The sequence below is a fragment of the Podarcis tiliguerta genome (genome assembly GCF_965153285.1).
Source record: "Podarcis tiliguerta genome assembly, chromosome: 4".
Lineage (NCBI taxonomy): Eukaryota > Metazoa > Chordata > Lepidosauria > Squamata > Lacertidae > Podarcis > Podarcis tiliguerta.
Window position 1 is genome coordinate 100299774 of NC_139537.1, and position 20608 is coordinate 100320381.

Genomic DNA, 20608 nt, shown 5'->3' on the forward strand with positions numbered 1-20608 from the left:
TTTCATTTACATGGTTGTGGTCCCTCCCTTTACATTCTGGCAGTTCCCTGGCCTAACAGAACGAAAGCACCAGCAATGTTGTACTATCACTGCATTTGTTTCTCATGCATGACACAACACTTCTTACTCAGATTTCCTGTCCCCAAAGGCACTCGGGATTGATGAAGTTGTCCCTGATAAGGGAGCAGTTGCTGTGGGCCTTATCATTTATGGTACTTTAGCCAAGGCCGTCCTAGAGGCAAATAAAACCAAACAGAACTTTGAGCGGTTGCTGCTAGAGGCAAAGGAAATGGTCACTCTGGTCCTCTGTTGTTGTAGCTGTTGTTTCAAGCATCACTGCGTGTAAGAAACAGTCGACTGGCCTCAGGATAATGCTAGCTAATTGGAGGGAGATGAGCACAGATGCTGGCTTTTATTAAATATCTGCAGGAGTCTGCAGTTCCACTAGGCTCCCAGACAAAAGAGAAAAGGGGGGAGCCCTCCAAACCCCTTGACTGTTCTTTCTGTCCTTGAGACCAAGCATTTTATCCAGCTGTCTTCTGTTAACTGTTGGAAAAACAGCAACGACTGAAGGTAGTATTCAGAGATAAGAATTTAAAGATCTGTCCATTTGTGCAGGCACAAACACTAATTGGATGCCTTTGCACAAGGAGGTGATAATGTTAGCAAAATGTTCTTCCTGTTAACAGAGCACTTCCTGGTGTTGCACTAGAAACATTTTATTTGTTACTTTTGTATGCCACTAGTTTTAGCCTTAAACATCATTTTAACTTATGTTAAACATTAGGAAGTGTGACATTCATTTGTCGCCTCCTTGCTCCCCCATGCCCCCCCCCCGAATGTGGCTGAAAGGATATTTGAACTGTCTGTCTGATCACAGGGAAGACTAAGTAGAGGAGGCATTTTCACTGATTCCATACCTCTAAATATTTGTCAAATGAAAATAGGTACATTTCACACCTTCATGCTGACAGTAGCGATATGTTCATTGTAGTTTCTTGGAACTGTATGTTTCATTCACTCTCACCACCACCAGTGCCCAACTAACCAGTTTCCTTTGTCTTGGCAGTAGAGGAGGCCACCAAACTACAGCCAACCAGCCAGCCACAATAAGGTGCTGTCTGTAGCTGTGGTTTATATTTCATGCTTGTAAGTTGCCTTGCCTGTTGTCTTTGTCCATGGAGTTTTCTTGGCAGGGATACTGGAGTGGCTTGCCGGTTCCTGCTCCAGGTGGATCACGTTTGGTAAAAACTCTCCACTATGACCTGTTCATCTTGGGTGCCCTGCTCGGCACAGTTCATAGCTTCTCTGAGTTCTTCAAGCCCCTTCGCCACGGCAAGGCAGTGATCCATGAAGGGTCCAAACATGAGTCTGACCAAACTGCGGGTGGCAGTGGAAGACAGGAGTGCCTGGCGTGCTCTGGTCCATGGGGTCACGAAGAGTCAGACACGACTGAACGACTAAACAGCAACAACAAGTTGCCTTGCAGGTTCCCCTTTTTGAAGGTGGGGACAACATTTCCTTGCCTCCAGTCTGTAGGGATCTCAGCTGTTCTCCAAGAATTCTCAAAGGTTATAGACAAAGGGTCTGAGATTACACATTGCTTGTTAGAAGTGGGTCTGAGACCCTCAAAATAAAATCTGAACAAAATTGGTGAAGCAGCAAAGAGTTTATTGATTACAACAACGTTCTTGCAAGAACAGGTGTCCAAAAGTAGGGGGACCCAAAATTGATAAAACACCAGCTTATATTCCCTACACTTGAAGCGTAGCTTCCCTCCCTTGTCTCTCCCTTGGGTGGAGACTACAAGGTTTACAGCCTATCACGACCACCTAATTAATCTATTAACATTATTCATTATTTACCTTATTTGGTCTATTTCCTATGCAACTATTTGCTAAGCCAAGCAAAAATACCTGGAGACAAGTGTGAATTGATCTCTGTACTTGCTGACACTTGTCTACTTATCAGAGCCACCTTCTGACCACTAGCAGGTGTCAGCCGGTTCTTGCTGACGCCTGCTAATCTGAACTGTCTGAGATTACAAATCAACTTTATGCGTAGCTATGGCCTTGAGCAAAGCAACACCATGTCTTGAAATTGCCTAATAGCAGTGGCCTTGTGGCTTTTATATATGAAAGAGCAACATTTTCATTTCTTATACCCATTACTCTAATTTTGGCGACTACCACCCTTGATTACCTTTAAGCCACATACCAACCACTAGTGGGTGTAAACAAGCTCCATATTATCCGAAGTATACAATAAACAGCATTTCAATTGCAAATGGACCTTATCTATGAGCATCCTAACCACACGCTGTTCTAAAGATACGCCCTATAAGCAAGTCTGTGATTACGCAGCGTTTTAACTTTATGGCCTTTGAAAAAGCATATTCTTATTCCTCACATTGATGACTAGAAAAAGGGGAGAAATAGAGGCTGAAAAAGAAGCCAGCAAAAGGGGCGGGGAGCTGGCAGTGGGGGGGTTGAGTGAGTTAGCAGAGAAATTGGCAGTGGGGAGGCAGAGGAGGAGGAGGAGGAGGAGGAGGCAGGCAGCAGCAATGAGTGGCAGCAGAGGAGACAAGAGGCAGAGACCTTGTGGGCCTGAAACTGCTGACCTTTCCAACTGTCTGGATCCTGCTGCCCTAAGGCAACCACTTCACCGCATGAGCAGGTCAGCTCTGTCCACTCATGATGCTCTCCTAATGATAACATCCATGCATCAAATTCAGCCAGCAAGGGCAGAAAACAAGGTGCAGCTGCCACCCCCCCCCCCACTGTGGAGATCCTTCTCCATAAAACATCTAAACCTGAGCACCATTTGGAGTCATTGCAAGACCTGCCTGTTTGTGTCAACCTTTTGGGGGCTCATCCATCTGTCATGGGTGTTTTAGCTGAGATTCCTGCATTGCAGGGGGCTGGACTAGATGACCCTTGGGGTTCCGTCCAACTCTCCGATTCTATGATTCTATAATATTCAGAAAACTAGCCAAAGAGTGAGGGGTATAATGCACTTGAGTAAAGGGTTTATGGGGACGCGGGTGGCGCTGTGGGGTAAACCACAGAGCTTAGGGCTTGCTGGTCAGAAGGTCGATGGTTTGAATCCCCGCGATGGGGTGAGCTCCCGTTGCTCGGTCCCAGCTCCTGCCCACCTAGCAGTTTGAAAGCATGTCAAAAGTGCAAGTAGATAAATAGGTACTGCTCCAGTGGGAAGGTAAACGGCGTTTCCGTGCGCTTCTCTGGTTCACCAGAAAGTGGCTTAGTCATGCTGGCCACATGACCCGGAAGCTGTACACCGGCTCCCTCGGCCAGTAAAGTGAGATGAGCGCCGCAACCCCAGAGCAATGTAGCAATGTAGGAAAGCGATACTCTACAGTCGGCCACGACTGGACCAAATGGTCAGGGGTCCCTTTACCTTTACCTTTAAAGCGTTTATAGAATCAACATTCTTTCTTGCAAACACTGTGATTGGACAGCGTTAGTTGAGATCCCAGGCCTGGATTGGAAGATGGGCCTCTCAATTGGCCAACCCCAGATCCCTCCTCCCACCCTGGCATCTCCCTTATATGAGAGGGACACCTGTAACTGTTGTTGTTTTTAATCTGTTGTCTCCAAATAGCTTGGAGGTCCATTTCTGACAGTATATGCCCAGCTAGCCTTGGTATTTGGGATTTGGACAAAGTGGTTGCACAGCCCTTCTAGATGACAGAGGTGGTTTTATGGTAGCTCACACAGTTTGGGCACACTGGGCGATGTGCTGTCGGGGATGCCACAACAATGCTGTACAATGGAGCACAAGAGATGTGGAGGCGCCAATTTTTGGTGTTGCGCAGGGTGCTGAAATTGGAGAGCCCAAAGTCTGCCTCTGCCAGATGGGCTCTGCCAGTAGGGCTCTTCTTATGACTACCAAGTTAATAAAAGATAACCAGTGTGGCACCAGAAAATTGAGGAGAGACAAAATGCATTTATTGGTGTGTGAGCTATAGCCCATGTTAGATTTCTGAAAGAGAAATAACAGCCTATTTCTCATTAACACTCCCATCCTAAACATATTCCCCCCCCTGAAGTCCTTTTGCCTTTGACAAAGCAAATTTAGGTGGTATAATTTTCTGTGCAGAAAGTATTAACCAACTGAATTGAAATTACAGCAAGGAAAGCAAACAGGGAGAAGAGCTTTCAAGCAAGCTACAGTCCCCACACAAAACATTTTCTTGATGTGCAAATTAGGCAGAGAGAACACTGGTGTATTTCTTTAGAAAACACAATTATCTGAACCAGGTGGAACCATGAACACAGGCTCTAAGAGCAAACTGAGACAGACATAGGATGGCCAGTTATGAATTGCCGATAAAGGAGGACTTGCATCAGCAAAAAAAGACCAAAGCGATGCCAACGCATAAAATTTGCATGTGAGGATTCATATTTTTAGGTGTAAATTAAGGAATAATGGCTATAATTCAAAGAGAAACACAATATATCTCCCCATATATTGATGAGATACCAATTTCATAATGCACTAGTGAACAATTTCTGCATTCTTTGGAGCTATTAGGATCTCCAGACCAAAGGCTGGAAGTATTTTGTCACTTAAACCGAGACCTCAGGCTGCATAATAAAGCTGGGACCATCCAGCAATGATGGGTCACACCCACGGAGCCCTTACACCCAGACACAGTATTTTATACAAATGTGCACATATTACATGCATATTACATATGAAAAGAAGAAAATCAAAAAGGTGTATCATTAAATTATTAACTTTTCCAGGTTCTTTTTTTTTATGCAGCTTGAAAATTTTCTTTCTTATAGGTGAAACTGGGCAACCATATTACCATAAACTGATTTACTATTTTGCAGGATCTAAATCCCTGAAAACAGGATTTGGCCCATGGGTCATGCCTAGTTTGCCATCTCCACCACAATACATGAAAAATACAGAAAAAATGATCAGCCAAAGAGAAAACAGCGATGGTCTGATCTTGTTAGTTCTGAACTATCACAGTGCCAATCAAGGAAGGTTGCATCAAATTAATGTCACCAAAGGGTGAGAATAAATTAATTACCTTACTCACAGCAGTTTGGTATTAATTCATAGAACTTTCTGTCTCCCTATCATCGTCTAATTGCCAAATGGCGGTAACCTTTCTAAAAATTAGGTTCCCATTAAATCCTTTTAAGTAAAGCTAATTTGGCGCTCTCTCCTAGGTTTGTGCTCTTAGCTTATGAATGTTTGTAGAGCATATTTGGATACCCTTAACAGCTCCAGAGGTACATTGTACTCATTCTCAGTGAGGAAAATGTTATAATTTGAATGTGCCCCAAGCAACAATGGTTTGTTATGATGAGTTATTTGAAAAATGCTGTAAAGATAATACCAGTGCAATGTATATCTTAGCTCACGGGGGGTAGGTATCCCCTCACATTTCTAAGAGTGAATTTCAATCTAAAATAGTGTTCTGAAGTGGAAATCCTGTAGGTAAATTTGAAACTACTTTAATTTCCTTGCTGTTTCCTAAATGCCTCTGTAAGCAGATCTACGTATTGTGGAGACTGAAGTGGCAACAGTCTGGACTGTATCACTTCAGGTGTGCAGGTGTAGCATTTTTTCATATGCTCAATATCCTCTTCTCCCACCACACTCTTCCTCCCCTCAGACCTTCTTGTCTCCCATTATAAAAAGCTTGGGACTTGATTGCATGCTTTTGGCAAGATAACCTCTAATTTGGCCTATACTGAGGGGGCCTTAGGCAAGTCACTATCTCTCAGCCTCAGCTTTCCACTTGTAATGTAGGATATGCTGGCCTACTGTATAAAGGTTGGGGCTTGCTTTTTAAATCATTACTGCGGGGATATTAGTGAGGAGCATTAAGTTAGGAACATCCGTAATAACAATTTATTGACATTGTAATAGGCTGGGTCCTTACCAAAGGTTGACCACCCAGTTGTGTGCTTTCATCGAAGAGGAAGCAAAGAGGGTAAAATGGACAGATTAAGGTCACCAGCCTGTCACTTGTCAAAATTTCAGCTGAAGTAACCAAGATATGGAGACAATAAAATGGAGAAGCTGGTGACAAAGTATAATGCCAAGCAGCAGGGCTCTGTCTGTAGCTACTCACAAATGAATAGGTGTCCAGTTCACTAATACATGCAGTGTACAATTAAATCTCAACAGGCATTCATCAGATAAAAACCGCCACCTTCTCTGCTTTGTGTTAGAGTTTCCCCCAACAGATTGCACATCTACATCAGAGCCCAAAGCCACCTTTAAATTAACCTAGTCCCATGTCACACTGACAAACCAAAATAAATCCTTCAAGCAGTGAAGAAAACTCAGTGTTGATGTAAAATATAGGCTCTCTCTCTTGGGAACTCATTATCTTTTAAGGGTGCTGCTTGGAAATCAGAGTTTTGTAGGTGAGTAGCCTCACAAACCTAAGCCACTTCTGCAGCATCAATAAAAAGGTTTCATGCAGGTCTGTTTTTCAAGGATATCATCAAAATTCCTCAGTATAAATAAATGTTTTGAAAAAGTATGAAGCAAAATCTGCATAGAAAAGAACCTAGGTCATTTGGGCACTGGAAAATCAAAAGAGCAGGTATTCAAATGCCTCAGAAGCTCAACATTTAGGCCCTAATTTTAGTGGACAGCAACTCTCCCTAACTCCCTGGCTTTAAGATAATGTGATGATTCTTCAGGTTTGCAATCTATACAGTGGTACCTTGGGTTAAGAACTTAATTCATTCTGGTGCTTCATTCTTAACCTGAGGTACCACATTAGCTAATTGCCGCCACGCCGCAATTTCTGTTCTCATCCTGAAGCAAAGTTCTTAACCTGAGGTACTATTTCTGGGTTAGAGAAGTCTGTAAGTTGAAGCATCTGTAACCCGAGGTACCACTGTAATTCTTACCAACTTTCTCATTTTATACCAGCCCTATGAATGAACCTACAAAAGCTACCAACTTACAAAAACAAAATTAGCCTATTTATGGGCAGAACAAAACTGTATGCATAATTTTTTCATTCGATTCTTTGGGATTAAATCTTGCACAGCTGTGAGTAGGCACCACCAGCCCAATCACTGCCATGCCAAGCACCAGAGGGAAGGAGGCAGAGCAGGCAACCTGCCCTGATTGTGGCAGCCAGTGTAAAAAAAGTCTTCCTTGCTGGCATACAATTCCTCGTCACCTATGGCTACCAGGCCCAGTGGAAGGCCGTTCTAAACAATAAACAATTAAATGTGCCTAAGAACTGCCTGTGCATGCTGAATCTATGTCCAAAAAGCAATGCAGAGACAGAGGACAAAGAAATGCGATTCTGCTGCTTGTGCTGAAAACACTGTGCAGTTATTATGAAGCAATTCTAACAAATTTAAAATACACTTTGATATTTGAGTGTTAATTGTAATAGTCCTACAAACTTTGTGCCTCTGTTTTGCATTTTCCAAAGTAATGCCTAGAACCAACTTCCATGCTAGGCTGGAATGGTGAGCATTTCTTTTAAATGGACCAGTAGAATTTTAACCTTTCTTTCATGAGATAACTAGACATTAAAAAGGAAAGCAGAAAAATGACATATTCTTAAGGATGGCCAGATCCATCTATTTCTGCTCCAGAATAGTTTTTCCTCCTTAAGTCTGTTCTGTTTCATTTCTCCATCAACCTGCAGTTTTAAAAAGCATGAAAACTTGCATTTTATGTGCAGTTGACTAGGTTTTTAAATCAGAACCATACTGCAAAATTTGGAGAAGTGTGAAAACTGAAGGATAGCTGCATTCTAATCTGCTTATTTATGTGGATCAGGAATTAATCACTCACTTTTCTGCACATATTTAGACATTGGTTCAGTTGGGATAAGTATTAAGGGGCATTAAGCCATGGGAAAAGGTACGCGGGTGGCGCTTTGGTCTAAACCACGGAACCTAGGGCTTGCCCATCGGAAGGTCGGCGGTTTGAATCCCCGTGACGGGGTGAGCTCCCGTTGCTCGGTCCCAGCTCCTGCCAATCTAGCAGTTCGAAAGCACGTCAAAGTGCAAGTAGATAAATAGGTACTGCTCCAGCGGGAAGGTAAACAGCATTTCCGTGCGCTGCTCTGGTTTGCCAGAAGTGGCTTAGTCATGCTGGCCACATGACCCGGAAGCTGTCTGCAGACAAACGCCGGCTCCCTCGGCCAGTAAAGCGAGATGAGCGCCGCAACCCCAGAGTTGTCCACAACTGGACTTAACGGTCAGGGGTCCTTTACCTTTACCTTTAAGCCGTGTAAAAAATGGGTTTTGTGTTTAAGGGATGAGAGAGTTGGTTCACTGTAAGTGTTCAAGTAGAATGTTCCAGCACAAATAAATCAGATGGGACATTTCTAGAGGTGGGCACAAGAAACCCACGTGCACAAATGGAAACTCCAGAATGCAGGCCATGAAGGGGCACATAAGAGCCCATTGAATCCGGGTACGTAGCTCTACATCAGTGTTTAGAAGGTGGACCGTATGGTCCTTTCCTATCACTGTTCTCAACAAATGGCCATTGACTTCAGTTTTACTGACATCAAGCCTCACTTTCATTTTATATGGAGTTGCAAGTCGGGTATTATCCATATGCCCTTCAGATGCTGCTCATGCAACACCTCTGTTGCATAACTCCTTGTTTTTAGCTGTAGGGGGAGAGGTTCTTTGTTGTTTCCTCAGTTTTGCTCTTGAGTTACTCTCTGTTTTGCTCTGCAGGGCAGTCCTCCTGCCCTTCTGGGAATCTGAGCCACAAAGCTCCAGCGTGGGACATTGGGCAAAGCTATTTAGCAGGAGCCTTTATGGACAGCTAAGGAAAAAAGGTCAAGCTGAAAGAGTGGGGGTCACAATCAGGGATATAAAGAGAGGTAAGGGTGGGAAGATAGCATGAGATGTCACAAGAAAAGTAATCATGTGAAAAATTATGGGCAAAAGTCACATTTTGTCAGAAATGAATGTAAGAAACAGGGCTAAAATTACTATCAGATTGAAACCAGAGAATACTTGTGTCCGAGCTCACACACAAGCTGACCCTGAGTCCCCACATGAAGCCTGCTGATATCAGTGCCCTTTTTGTAAACAGTCAGCACGTTTAGGGCTGTGAGCTGGTCAGCTCTTGCTGACTCAGAGTGATGTCCCAAACACCCTCACTTTTATATTGCTCAAAATCTAATTCAATATTCAGATGCTGCAGGATGCTGCTACTTCTAAAGTAATCTCCCTGCTGTAATAAATGGCTGAGCTTCAAGGGATTGAAATCCTGATCAGAATTCAGCAGCTCAAGCCCCATCTGTTGTTGCAAGTTGCATTAATAAATGGAGGAAAATATCAGGCAATTTTTGCAAGATGCCTGGAACAAAATACATTAGTCCCACACTATAAACTGTATACATAAGAAACAGGTGGTGTCCTAATGGAACTGTCTATATACACTTCCTCCCCTACCTCTAACTTTTGTGAAAAGCACACTGACAGCTTGGCTGTGATTTCTTTGATATAGCTTTAAAGTGGCACGTTGTCTAAATGCACATTAGCATGGGAACACGCAATGGTGAAACTGATTTGGTTTGGAGGTGTGTTTTTTTCCTTGTCGCTGACAGTGCAGAACCTGCTCCTGCTCATCATTCTTATTTAATCTGGCCCAGTGATGAAACAGACTACTGGGGCAAGCTTGGCAGTTGAAGGATCCAGATGCTAAGCTCCAGGATTAATTTCTCTAGCAGGGGCATCTGGGAATCTGCTTCTCTCCCCTGGCTTGGATGGCAGACTGGATTAACCCCTCGCTATCCAAAAAGGCTCACTTCTCTGTCAAGTTCGGAGCTCCAGCTAAACGGTCAGGTAAAGGCTGCCAGACTGACATTTTCTAAATGGGAGAACTTATATTTAACTTGGATGGTTTTAATTTTCCCAGGCTGGGGAGGTCAGCTGCAGAAGAATCATCTGCTTCTGCATCAGGAAGCTTTTCTTTTTTGGCCCCAGTTGAATGGTGTGACACAAGAAGTCTGTTAACAGCAAAACAAGACCCATAATGTCTGAAGAAGGAAAAAATGTTGTGAGCTGTATCTGCCTATCTATCTATATATTCCTAGTGATATTTTGAATTATAAAAGCAGAGAGGTGAGTATGTATAGCATTTTTATAAATGTGTGAGAGGAAGATCACAAAACTAAGAAACCACATCCATAGTGCATACTTGTCTTTCTGAAAAGACTGTATAGGGTGACCATGTTATTTTAAAACATTTGTATATTTCTCTGCCCATTGTTTTCTGAATCTGTTTGGTAAGTTTCTTCAAATAAACAAACATTTATTTATATCCCTCCTTTCTCCCAGAATTTGGACTCAAAACAGGCCACAAAAATTAAAACAGCTAGCTAAAACATATAAAATATAATAGTTAAAAAGTAATTAAACTATAAGAGAATTTAAATGTTGTAAAAACATCTATTAAAATGCAGAGAGTGAAAACAGCACAGCGCTATTCAAAGCCCTTTCCTTAAAAGCAGTCGGTTCCTGAAAGCCTGCAGAAATGAAACAGTTTTGACCTGACCATGGAAGGACAACAACAAAAAAGGCACTTATGAGGTGTTCAGAAAGCTACTTCTTTCTTCCTCTAACCCTTTAGATGTCTGAAGTTGCTTGAAGCAGTTCTCTGGCTTCATGACAAAAAAAGAGAAATCCCTTTAAAAATGCTTCGAGGAAGTGACTGTACATCATAACATGAAGTCCCTTCCTGGGGAACTATACAGGGGGAAAATGGCTGCCCTGTAACGTACAGTCACATCCTGGAAGCATTTTTAAATGGATTTTTTTTAAGGGTGTAGTCACAGAGCTGCTCCAATCAATCTAAACAAAGGCAAAAGGAGCGAAGAGGCAGCCCTCATATCACCTCCTAAATACAGTATGGATTCATGCACAGTTTGGTCTTTTGATTATGTGGCTTAATCCTCATATCAACAATTTGGTTCTATGCATGGGCCTGAAGGGAGCAAAATGGGAAGGTTTGCTCCAAAATGTGGAGCAAACCATTATCCTCCCCAGCCCTTCTACCTACTGCCCCTGATAGTCAAGGGAAGGAGCGGCTAATAGTTGGGAGTGATTTCTTTACTCCCTGTCTTCTCCATGACTCTTCAGTCAGCTGTGGGGTATTCCACAATGAAAAAGAAAGGGCATGCATATTATTAAAGAGCCTGGGCTCAACTCTTTGCTCCTGGAGGTGCCAATCCCTCCCCTTTGATCCCTGGGCCACTGTAGATGGCTGTTTCCCAATATTTGGTGAAAGAGTATCGTGGGTGGTGGGTGTTGGCTGCATTGGGCCAAATCAGTGCATTGGGCCAGAGGTTCTGAGGAGAAACCTATAAAGACACACTGCAAGGCTCAAACCCCATGAGGACAGGATTTGGAGCCTGAAGGCTGCCTGAGGATGGGAGGGATGGCTAGGACTGTGAGTAAACATGCAAAGGAGTGCATTGCGTAGATCTGAGATTAGAAGAGATTGTGAGTTGCCTTTTAGGTATTTTTCCAGATGCTGCTTTGTGCAAATGTTTGCATGGCACTCATAGGTATTCATAATTTCAGTAGCACTAAAACTCAGGATCTCCCAGTGAAACATGAAAGGGAGCAGTACGTTCAGGGCTACTTCACGTAGCACATTATGTGCTGTTCACCATTCGCTTGCACGCCCTTTTAAGGGTGATTAGACAAAGCAGGGTTTGAGACCCAATGCTCTTTTCTGTTGCTAATCTCCACAACTTCAACATATTCAGAGGTAGACTTCCTCTGAACCTGGAGGTGTCAGAGACCAATCTCGGCTAAGTATCACCTTGATGGCCACCTTTCCATCTCCAGCTTCGGAAGCCGTCTGCCTCTAAATATGATGAAGGGGGAGAGACAAAACAAGAGGAAAAGGCTATTGGCCTCAATCCCTGCTTATGAGCTTCCTCTTGGATCTGACTGTCATTGTGGAAAGCAGGATGCTGGGCTAGATGGACCCAGTTCAGTTACTCTTAGATTCACAGGAACTCCGCCCACCATTTTTAAAAAATGGTTGTTTATTTCTGGTTTATTGACTCTAGCTTTTTACTAACATGCCTCATTGCTTCAAGAACCTACGCAAACTCCACTGTGCTGAAGTAGCATTTTTAAAATTTTGCATACGATCTAACTCAGAGAATAATAAAGTGGTTTTACCCCACTCTTCAACCAGAAAAGGCTTGCAGAGTAGCTTATAAAGATCAGTAAGAAGACAAATCATCATCATAAAAACGGGCATCATGTTAGGGGGCCGCAGAACTGAGTTATCTGTGACATAATTGGTTAGTTAGTTAAGTATTTGTATTTATTTGCTTGATTTGGGGGGGGGGGTGCTCCCCTGCCCCCCCTACACTCATGCATAAGGCTGGCATGAACTAGCACAACAACTTTGCTTCCTCCCCCTCTCTTCTGTCTGCCCATGGGGGGGGGGGAGTGAGAGGAGAGGACAGGAAGTTACAATGTGCAGCTAAACATCATTGCACTAACGCAACTGTTTAAATGAATACAGGCAACTTGCATCTTAGGTGGGGGTTATCTTCCTGGCCATCACAGGTTTAAGCAAAATCGAGTAAAGCCAGAATGACCCCTAGAAAACTATTTAAAAGCCATTTAAAAAATTGCTGCACTTACTGGTGAGGGACAAATGTTGCTCTTAGTCTTCTTAGCCTTCTGCCTGCTTTTCCCTTCTGAATGATGTTGCAGATGATGTGAGGACCAGGGGAGCTGACCAGTAGCCAGAAGCAATGCTTGGCTGTGGTTCAGATCCAGAGGTGGGTTGCCTGTGCACACCTGCTGCTGGTGGGGGTTTCTTCGTGATGAACCTGGTGATTGGCAGCTGCTGCTGTTGTCTCTTGAGGTCATCAAACATTTGCTTGTACAGCCTCAGAGTATCTGTAATCTCATGGATGATCTTGAGACTGCATTTCATGGGGGAGGGAGGGGTGTCAAACTCTGCAATCAGATCATTTGTGTATTTTAGGACTTGGAGGAGTTGAGAAAATTTCTGCAGGTTTCAGCTGGCTGGTTCATGCTCGCCATCCTCAACCTCATCCTCACATTCTGAATTTGATCTGACCAGTTCTGTCAGCCAGGGGTGTAGCATTATTGGTCAGTTCCTTCCCTGCAGTCCCCCCAAGTGCACCCTTGAAATCTGCTCCAGAGGGTTGGGTACCTTCTGAAGAAAATTGGAGGGAGCACATGACAAATAGAGGAAATGGAAGTGTTGCTGCACTGAAGGAACTCTATTGGCACAGCTGGGGCGGTGGGTCCTGCTTTGCCACTTGAGGCAAAATGGGAAGTGCTCCTTTACCCTGCTCCCACCACCACCCACCTCATCCTGCTGCGACCGCCACACACCCCTCAGCATCCACCACTGGTAGAGAAGCAGCACAGCCATTGGTACTGATTTGGGGGGAGATTTTGCCAATTTCAGGTGAGATCTTGCCCAATAGTAGCACTGATGGTGGCCACGCTTCTCTGGAGGTAGCCAGACACCGCGGGCATGGTGCCTGGGCAGTGGCTTTGCCTGCCTTGTTGGCATAGTCCTTGCAGTCTGGGCCCTAGTGGAGTTCCTCCCACTGTACCATTTATAAGTCAGCCATGTTCAAACCACAGTGCTTGTTATCTTAGTTAACCTTACAACAACCCCCATAAGGTAGACTGATGTTGTCATCCCTATATTGCAGATGGGGAACTAAGATTGTGAGTTAGTGCTTGCCTAAGGCCTCCTGGTAAAATTGTGCCAGAGATGAGATTTGAAGTAGATTTTATTGTAACTTTCTGTAAGGGAAATTTTATCGGTGAAGTGCCAAGGCCCATGGCTACAGCAATAAAGTTGTTGATGATGACAAAATGGAAAGTTGCTTGTTGGTAGCTTAGTCTCTTAGCTCCTTATCTCTGGGTTTCATCCTAAGTTCCAAGTCCTACATGGGCTGTTAATTTACTAGTAGGAATTTAGATGTGAGAAGATTAGTTGCAGCTTTGGTTCCAGGGACGAAAGCATGCATGCTTTATTCCTTTCTCCAAGCTCCTTCAGACACACAGCATACTTGTTTGAATATTAATGAGCTTCTTTTACATCCATCACCTCCAGAATGTATTAATGCTGCCTACAAGTGATTTCCTCTAGAGGCTGTTAAAGCCTCATGGAAGGAACCTATTTATCGTCAAGAGCTGGCAAAGAGCACACGCTGTATGTCAGTGGATAAAGACCTCTTCCTAGAAATGAGCGATAATCAGAGAGAGGATATTTCACATGTTGAAGACAGTTTCTGGGTGTGGGTGTGTGATCAAGCTTGTTTCTACAACTGAACACAATATATCCACATTATATATTTAAAATATATTAGTAATTTAAAGCACCGATCCCATATTGTAGAATTTTGAGTCTTCCCCTCAAGGATCGGTTGGATAATATATATCAATAGAAACAAGATGTGTTAAGAATAATCACTCTCTGGATAGACATGATGTGAATAGGGTTTTTCTTCTTCCTTTCACCATATTTCTGCATCTCAGCCAAAAGCAGAGAGACATGTGCATCCTGTAGCCCCTTCTAGGATGCAACAGAAGAGGCAGTTCTTCCTACATGAGAGACATCCATATCCAGAACTGTTGTTTGGCACTTGGGACCCGCTCCTGGGCAGAAGGCCTGCCAGCTGTGGCCACCGACATTGGCGCCATTGCCCAGATTCACAGACACGGTGGAGAGCTCTGCCTCCATTACACATGCTCATCTTCAGCAGCGGACTTGAAGGACAGGGAGGGCAAGGAGGAGGAAGCAGTTAAAATGATGGTATGATGTGGGGTCCATCAAGAAATGGAGAATAGAAGAAGCTGAGTGGGAGGGGGGAAATGGACCCCCACTCCTGTCTTGTGGTCACAATGAACTTCCCCTGTGTGTGCGCACGTGCACTAATATGCACACCTGAATGCCCATCATTGTTAAGGAGTCACAGTCTTACCTTCAGTGGTTTGCTGGAGTTGTCTCTGCAATATGTCTCTGAATACCAGTTGGTGGGGATCACGAGGGAGGGTAATATTGCTCTCATGTCCTGTTTGTGGGCTTCACCCAGTCTGTGAGAACAGAATGCTGGACTAGATGGGATTTTTGCTTGATTTCCCCCCTTATGTTCTGATCCTTTGAAAGAGGCAAGACCAGGGAGCGGACACCACAGCTTCTGCTTGCAGAAGGAGCCAGTGGATAAATGGGCTTCTCCTTACTTGCCTCCCCTTCAGGCAACATTCTCCTGATTTCTCAGCTAATTCCTGGTACAGTCAAACCTCGGTTGTCGGAACATAATCCATTCCGGAAGCCCGTTTGGCTTCCGAAACGTTCAACAACCAAGGCACAACTTCCGACTGGTTGCAAGAGCTCCCTGCACTCAAGCGGAAGCCACGTCGAAAATTCGGCTTCTGAAAAACATTTTAAAAAATGGAGCGCTTACTTCCGGGTTTTTGGTGCTCAGGAGCCGAAACGTTTGAAAACTGAGCCATTCAGGAGCTGAGGTCTGAATGTATTAATTCATCCCCTATGGTTTTCCTTAACCAGGGCTGGCCCAGGAGGGGTTGCCACACGGATGCTGCCTGAGGTGCCTTGGGAGTAAAAAGAAGTGGATGTTGCTGTTGGGCAGTAAGCAGGGATGTTGCGCTGAGCAGATATGCTGCCTGAGGCTGCCTCACGCTGCTTCATGGCCCGGCCAGCCCTTTTCTCTGTTCTCTTACACCATGGGTCGGCAAACTAAGGCTGGCGGGCCAGATCAGGCCCAATTGCCTTCTCGATCTGGCCCACGGACGGCCCGGGAATTTCTGTGTGGATCACCAGTGTGCACATTCTTTCCCTCTCCCTTCCTTTCCCTCACACACTTTTCTCCTCAGGGACGGAGCAATCTTGGCCCCGCTGGGAGCCGTTAACGGCGGGAGTCGGCTCACCAGCCTGCCCGCCTCAGCAGGGTGGCGCTGTGAAGGGGGCGTGTGACGCTGGCTGTCGCTGCGTTTTCCTCCTGCTCCTCCTCCCTCTCCCTCAGTCTGCCCTTCCTTCCTTCTTCGTGCCCCTTTTCCGTGCCAGTTCCTCACGCTCTTTCTTCGCCGCCGCCTGCCTGCCTGCCTGCCTGCCTGCCTTCCTCCCTTCCTCCTTCATTCCTCCCATGGCGTTCAGGTGGGTCGTTGCAGTGGCTGCGGCTGCTGCTTGCGGGTTGGCGGGCAGCTCTCTTTTCTCCGCGGTGCCACTCAGGAAGCAGCAGCAGGTTGTGGTGGGTAAAAGCTCTGGCGGCGCCACGGTTACCTTACCTCCGTCTGTGGCTCCTCTGCTGGGGCTGCTACTTCTGTCTTCACCAGCCAACGTAGCCTTCTACCCCACCATGATGCCTGGCCGGCTGGAGAAGCCCAACTGTGGCTATTGGGACGACAACTGGGACAGGTAAAGTGAAGCGTCTTCAGGCCTCTTTGTAGGTAGGCGAAAATCATTCATCCGCCCCCCCCCCCAAATATAGTCTAGCCCCCCACAAGGTTTGAGGGACAGCGGACCAGCCCCCTGCTGAAAAAGTTTGCTGCCCACTGTCTTACACCTTCTGATACCTATATGGAATCTGCTCCCTGTTCCAGGACATTGCATACTTTATTTTGCCTCCATAGCTACTTATCCCTCACTGAAAGGGCACTTCATTCTTTCATGCACCTGGTGGAAAAGAGTGGTGAGCATGTGGTGCTGCATTTTCAGCTGGAATTGCTGAATAATCACTACAGGTTGCATTTAATAACTTTCCCCCGGTGTATCTGCTGACCAGGATTGCAAGAGTTGAGGCACATTTGAAAGCCCAGCTGGTGGCTGAGGTGGGAGAAGGAGCCTTCTGAAACCTCCATATGAACTGATGTAAAATGCTGTTCAGTAAACGCATCCCAAAAATGCTGATCCTTGCAGGCTGGCCGATAGTAACTTGATAAATAATGATGATGATGATAGCATTTATATAGAGTGTTTAATTGTTGAGAGCATTTCATATACCTACATTATCTCAGTCACTACCACAGTCCCGCAATATCAGTTAGTATGGCGGCGGAAATATTGATTAGTATACTTCTCTCCCTTGTAAAGTGTAGTAATATATCTACCTCGTGTTGTGATGTATTTATGTGTGTTTCTCTGTTCCTGCAGACTGCCACAAAAAATGTGGACCCAGCCACTGGGTGGAGAAGTGCCAGAGCCGTAGCTAGGTGATCTTGCACCCCTGGCAGAACCATCCAGATTGCGCCCCCTAGCTACGGACAAATTGGCTCTTCTTTCTGCCTCTTCTCCAACCCCCCCCCCCCGGGCACCCATTCAATGCCTCACGCACTTCACCTTGTAATGAATTCTTTTTTTTGCAATGAATTCTGATTGAAGGAGGCCAAAACAGAGCGCGGACACCAAGATGGGGAAGGCTGACCTAGATGACGGTATATAGGCGTCTCGCAACTTATGTTCTGGGCCCCTTCATGCATAAGTGAAATCACATAAAATGGGAAGCAGCCCACTAATAGGGAGGAGGGCATGGGAGCCAACTCCCTGGGGCCAGGGTTCCTCTGCCTCGCCCTGCCCCACTTAATGGGCATTGCCATTCAAATAGTGTGCATCTGCTCCATCTTGATTACACAGGGCGATGCTTACCTGCCCCCCCTCCATATATTTTATTCAAGTTAGCACCCTTGAAGGACTATCTGTGTTGGCGACACTCCCCCTGGCGCCCGGAGAGGCAGGGGTGTGGGCAGTGAGGAGGGCTGGGCAGCGCCAGGGCCCAAGGCTGGTGGACCTTCCCTGCCCTGACCCCACGAGGTCTGGGAGAGGCAGAGCCGGTGCCTCACAGCCAAATGGGATGGGGCGCTGTGCCTGGCTGCCAGGAGGGCCAAGGGGCGAGGGGAGCAGCCGGGAGCAGCTGCCGCCCAGACCCTCTTCCCCGCCCTGCCTGGGCTGTGGGCAGGGAGTGCTGGCTGGAGGGTCTTGGCAGCCGATTTTGTGTCCCCCCTCGCCTGCGCCCCTGGCAGGCGCCCACCTCACAACCCCCTAGCTACAGCCCTGGGAAGTGCACAATGTAGTGTGCATGTTAAAACCAGAAGTCATGTCAGAGCCCCCCGGTGTGGGGGCTGAGCCTCCACACACAAAATTGTGGGAACCCAGGACCTCATAGAGTTGGCGTCAGTGTGTCTGGGCATGAAAACAGACAATGCCTGGCCAACCAGCAAGGCATTGACCAGCAACAAGGGCCTCTGATTGGCCCATTTGAACTGAAGGCTTTGGCGGGCAATTATGCCCTGCAGAGCAGCCAGCCAGCTGGCAAAGTGATCTCCAGCCACCCAGGGATGGCAGCTAGGAGTGAGGGGAAGGAGATTGCCCACCTAGGAAAGCAGTTGAGCGGCCATTTATTTTCACCATACCAAAGAGTTATTTTTTACATTTCTATTCAAAGAGAAGTGCAAACACCATTTTAAAACTTTATTTTTTAAAAAGAGCTGAAGTATGCTCTACATCAAGGCTGAGGCTGAAAGTGCTATGTAACCTATAGCTCTCCCAGGTTTGGCCTTCAATGGTGGCAATTTGTGGGGCTGGGCTGATTCCACTTCCCTGTCTTTATGGATTTGTGAATGGTCTCGGAAGGTCACTGCAGCATAATAAGAAGGACAGAATTCGCCATTTGTCAGCTTGCTTTGTCCTTTGGTTGCTTACATTCAATTGCATTTTTATTTTTTAGCTGTTGACTACCTAACTATACAGCGTGAGAGTATTGTTTTACATCAGGAATGTTACCTCAATGGATATATGTATGATCTTTCACCAATCAGTAAGAGATAGCAGACCAAATGTTTTTTTGTCTTTGTTTTGCTGTATGATATGCAGATGATAGATTGTTTCTCAGCCTCTGTGAATAATATTATGTTATTGAATATATTTCAACAACACATAAGTGAAATCCAAAAAAGTAATGTGCCCCCACACATTATTTACAGATTTTGTAATGTCTGATCCAAATATTTTCAGTGATGCTTTCAAAAATTATTTCAATACATTATGGGCCTCTTCTAGTCCCCTTGAGCTCTCTTGGACCCAGATTGGGCAGCTGTAAAATTTATAACTCCAAACTGGGTGTTAGCTGTTTGGTTCTCTCTTTTTCACATAATTAAGGGGTTTTTTGTTTGGTAAAAGCTACACACTACTAGTAGCTGATAATTTTATTGGGGTCATGTGCTATATAAAAAAAGGCTACCTTATTTCTTCACTCTAGATGGTAATGACACCTCATTTTTAGACCCCTAGCATATAGACCATGTAGGATTCTATGCATTCTTGCACTGTGTTACACAAGAACAGCAAAGACCCCTTTGCATTTAGTCAAATATGAAAATAACAAGCCCTGAAAGGGAGGGGGGTCTTTTGTCAGGCTCCTATTGTTTCGTACCAGATGCATCTGAGAGTTTTCTTCCCCATCTGCCTGCTATGTCTTAGATATGAAAACATCATATTAATTCTGACTATCACATTAATTACGTTTGATTGTTTAGGTTATTGAATGAATCTCTCTCTGTGCAGGTGGCATGATTTCCAGTGCAGTGAACTATAATAATCATGGCAAGGCAGACAATTTATTTGTAATTTACTCTGAAGCTGGAATTTGGTTCTCGGAGGGGGGAAATGTAGATCTTTTGCTCATTAAAGACATTACAGCAACTTCTGCTGTAGTCATTTTTCTTTTCTAATACTTTCTTTTGCTTAGAGAAGAAAAATGACCAGTATGTAATTGGTTTCTGCTGCATTTTCTAATCTTTCCAACCTCATGCTCCTGGTCTGCCAGCACCTGTTGTCTTATCTTCATCTCTCCAGTGTTAAGGCTGCAAAACCTGTTGCAGTTAAGAATAACATTTGTGACACAGAATGGATATATTGAAATCCTGTGCACTAGATCTCATTCTCAATGAGCTGGCAAACCTGGGTCTATAATATGCCAGTTGTGACTATAGGAGGGACTGCGCAAGACCAATTTCTTCTCCATTTCAAAAAAGAACATAAAAAGCTAGCACATTGCATGGGAGGATTCTATCCTAGCCTTCACCAGGACTGGAGCAAACTTTTTGCATGCAGGAGCATTCAATCAAGTGAGTGCCCCACATCTCATACCCCCCAAGTGTCCCTATTTTCCAGGGATGCTTCTAGAATTATGAAAGCCATCCTGGAATGATTTTATCCATCCCCCCCCCCCCGGGATGTCTTTATTTCCCTCCCCAGTGCCGCCACCAAGTTCAGGGAGGAGGATGAGCCAGCGCTTGTCCTGAGTGGTGGCGGCAGCAGTGATGGCTACAAGGGAGCATCTCGTTGCCTCTCCATGGCTGCCACTGCCAGCTGCTGAGAGGAGGAGAGGCGGCCGAGGCAGAGGCCCACCCCATGTCTCTGAGGGGCAGGCACAGGGGTGGGCCACCCTGGGTGGGAAGAAAGGGTGAGTGGAGCAGAGTGCAAGGAGTCTTGGTGTTTTTTTTTTTTAAAAAAAATGCTTTGTGGATCCACATCAAATCTTGCCCCTTTCTAAAATTAATTTATTGGTGTGTGCTTTTCT

At 45.2% G+C, this 20608-nt stretch overlaps 2 long non-coding RNA genes across 2 annotated transcripts in view; both read left to right on the forward strand.

Moving 5' to 3' along the window:
- The window catches only part of LOC310675435, a 137391-nt gene that overhangs the window by 110052 nt on the left and 6731 nt on the right, over window positions 1-20608 (forward strand). The window lies entirely within an intron of this gene.
- LOC310675422 lies at window positions 4901-10210 on the forward strand. Its single transcript, XR_014510134.1, has 3 exons — window positions 4901-5046; window positions 8718-8866; window positions 9978-10210. It is a non-coding gene; the product is annotated as an uncharacterized lncRNA (long non-coding RNA).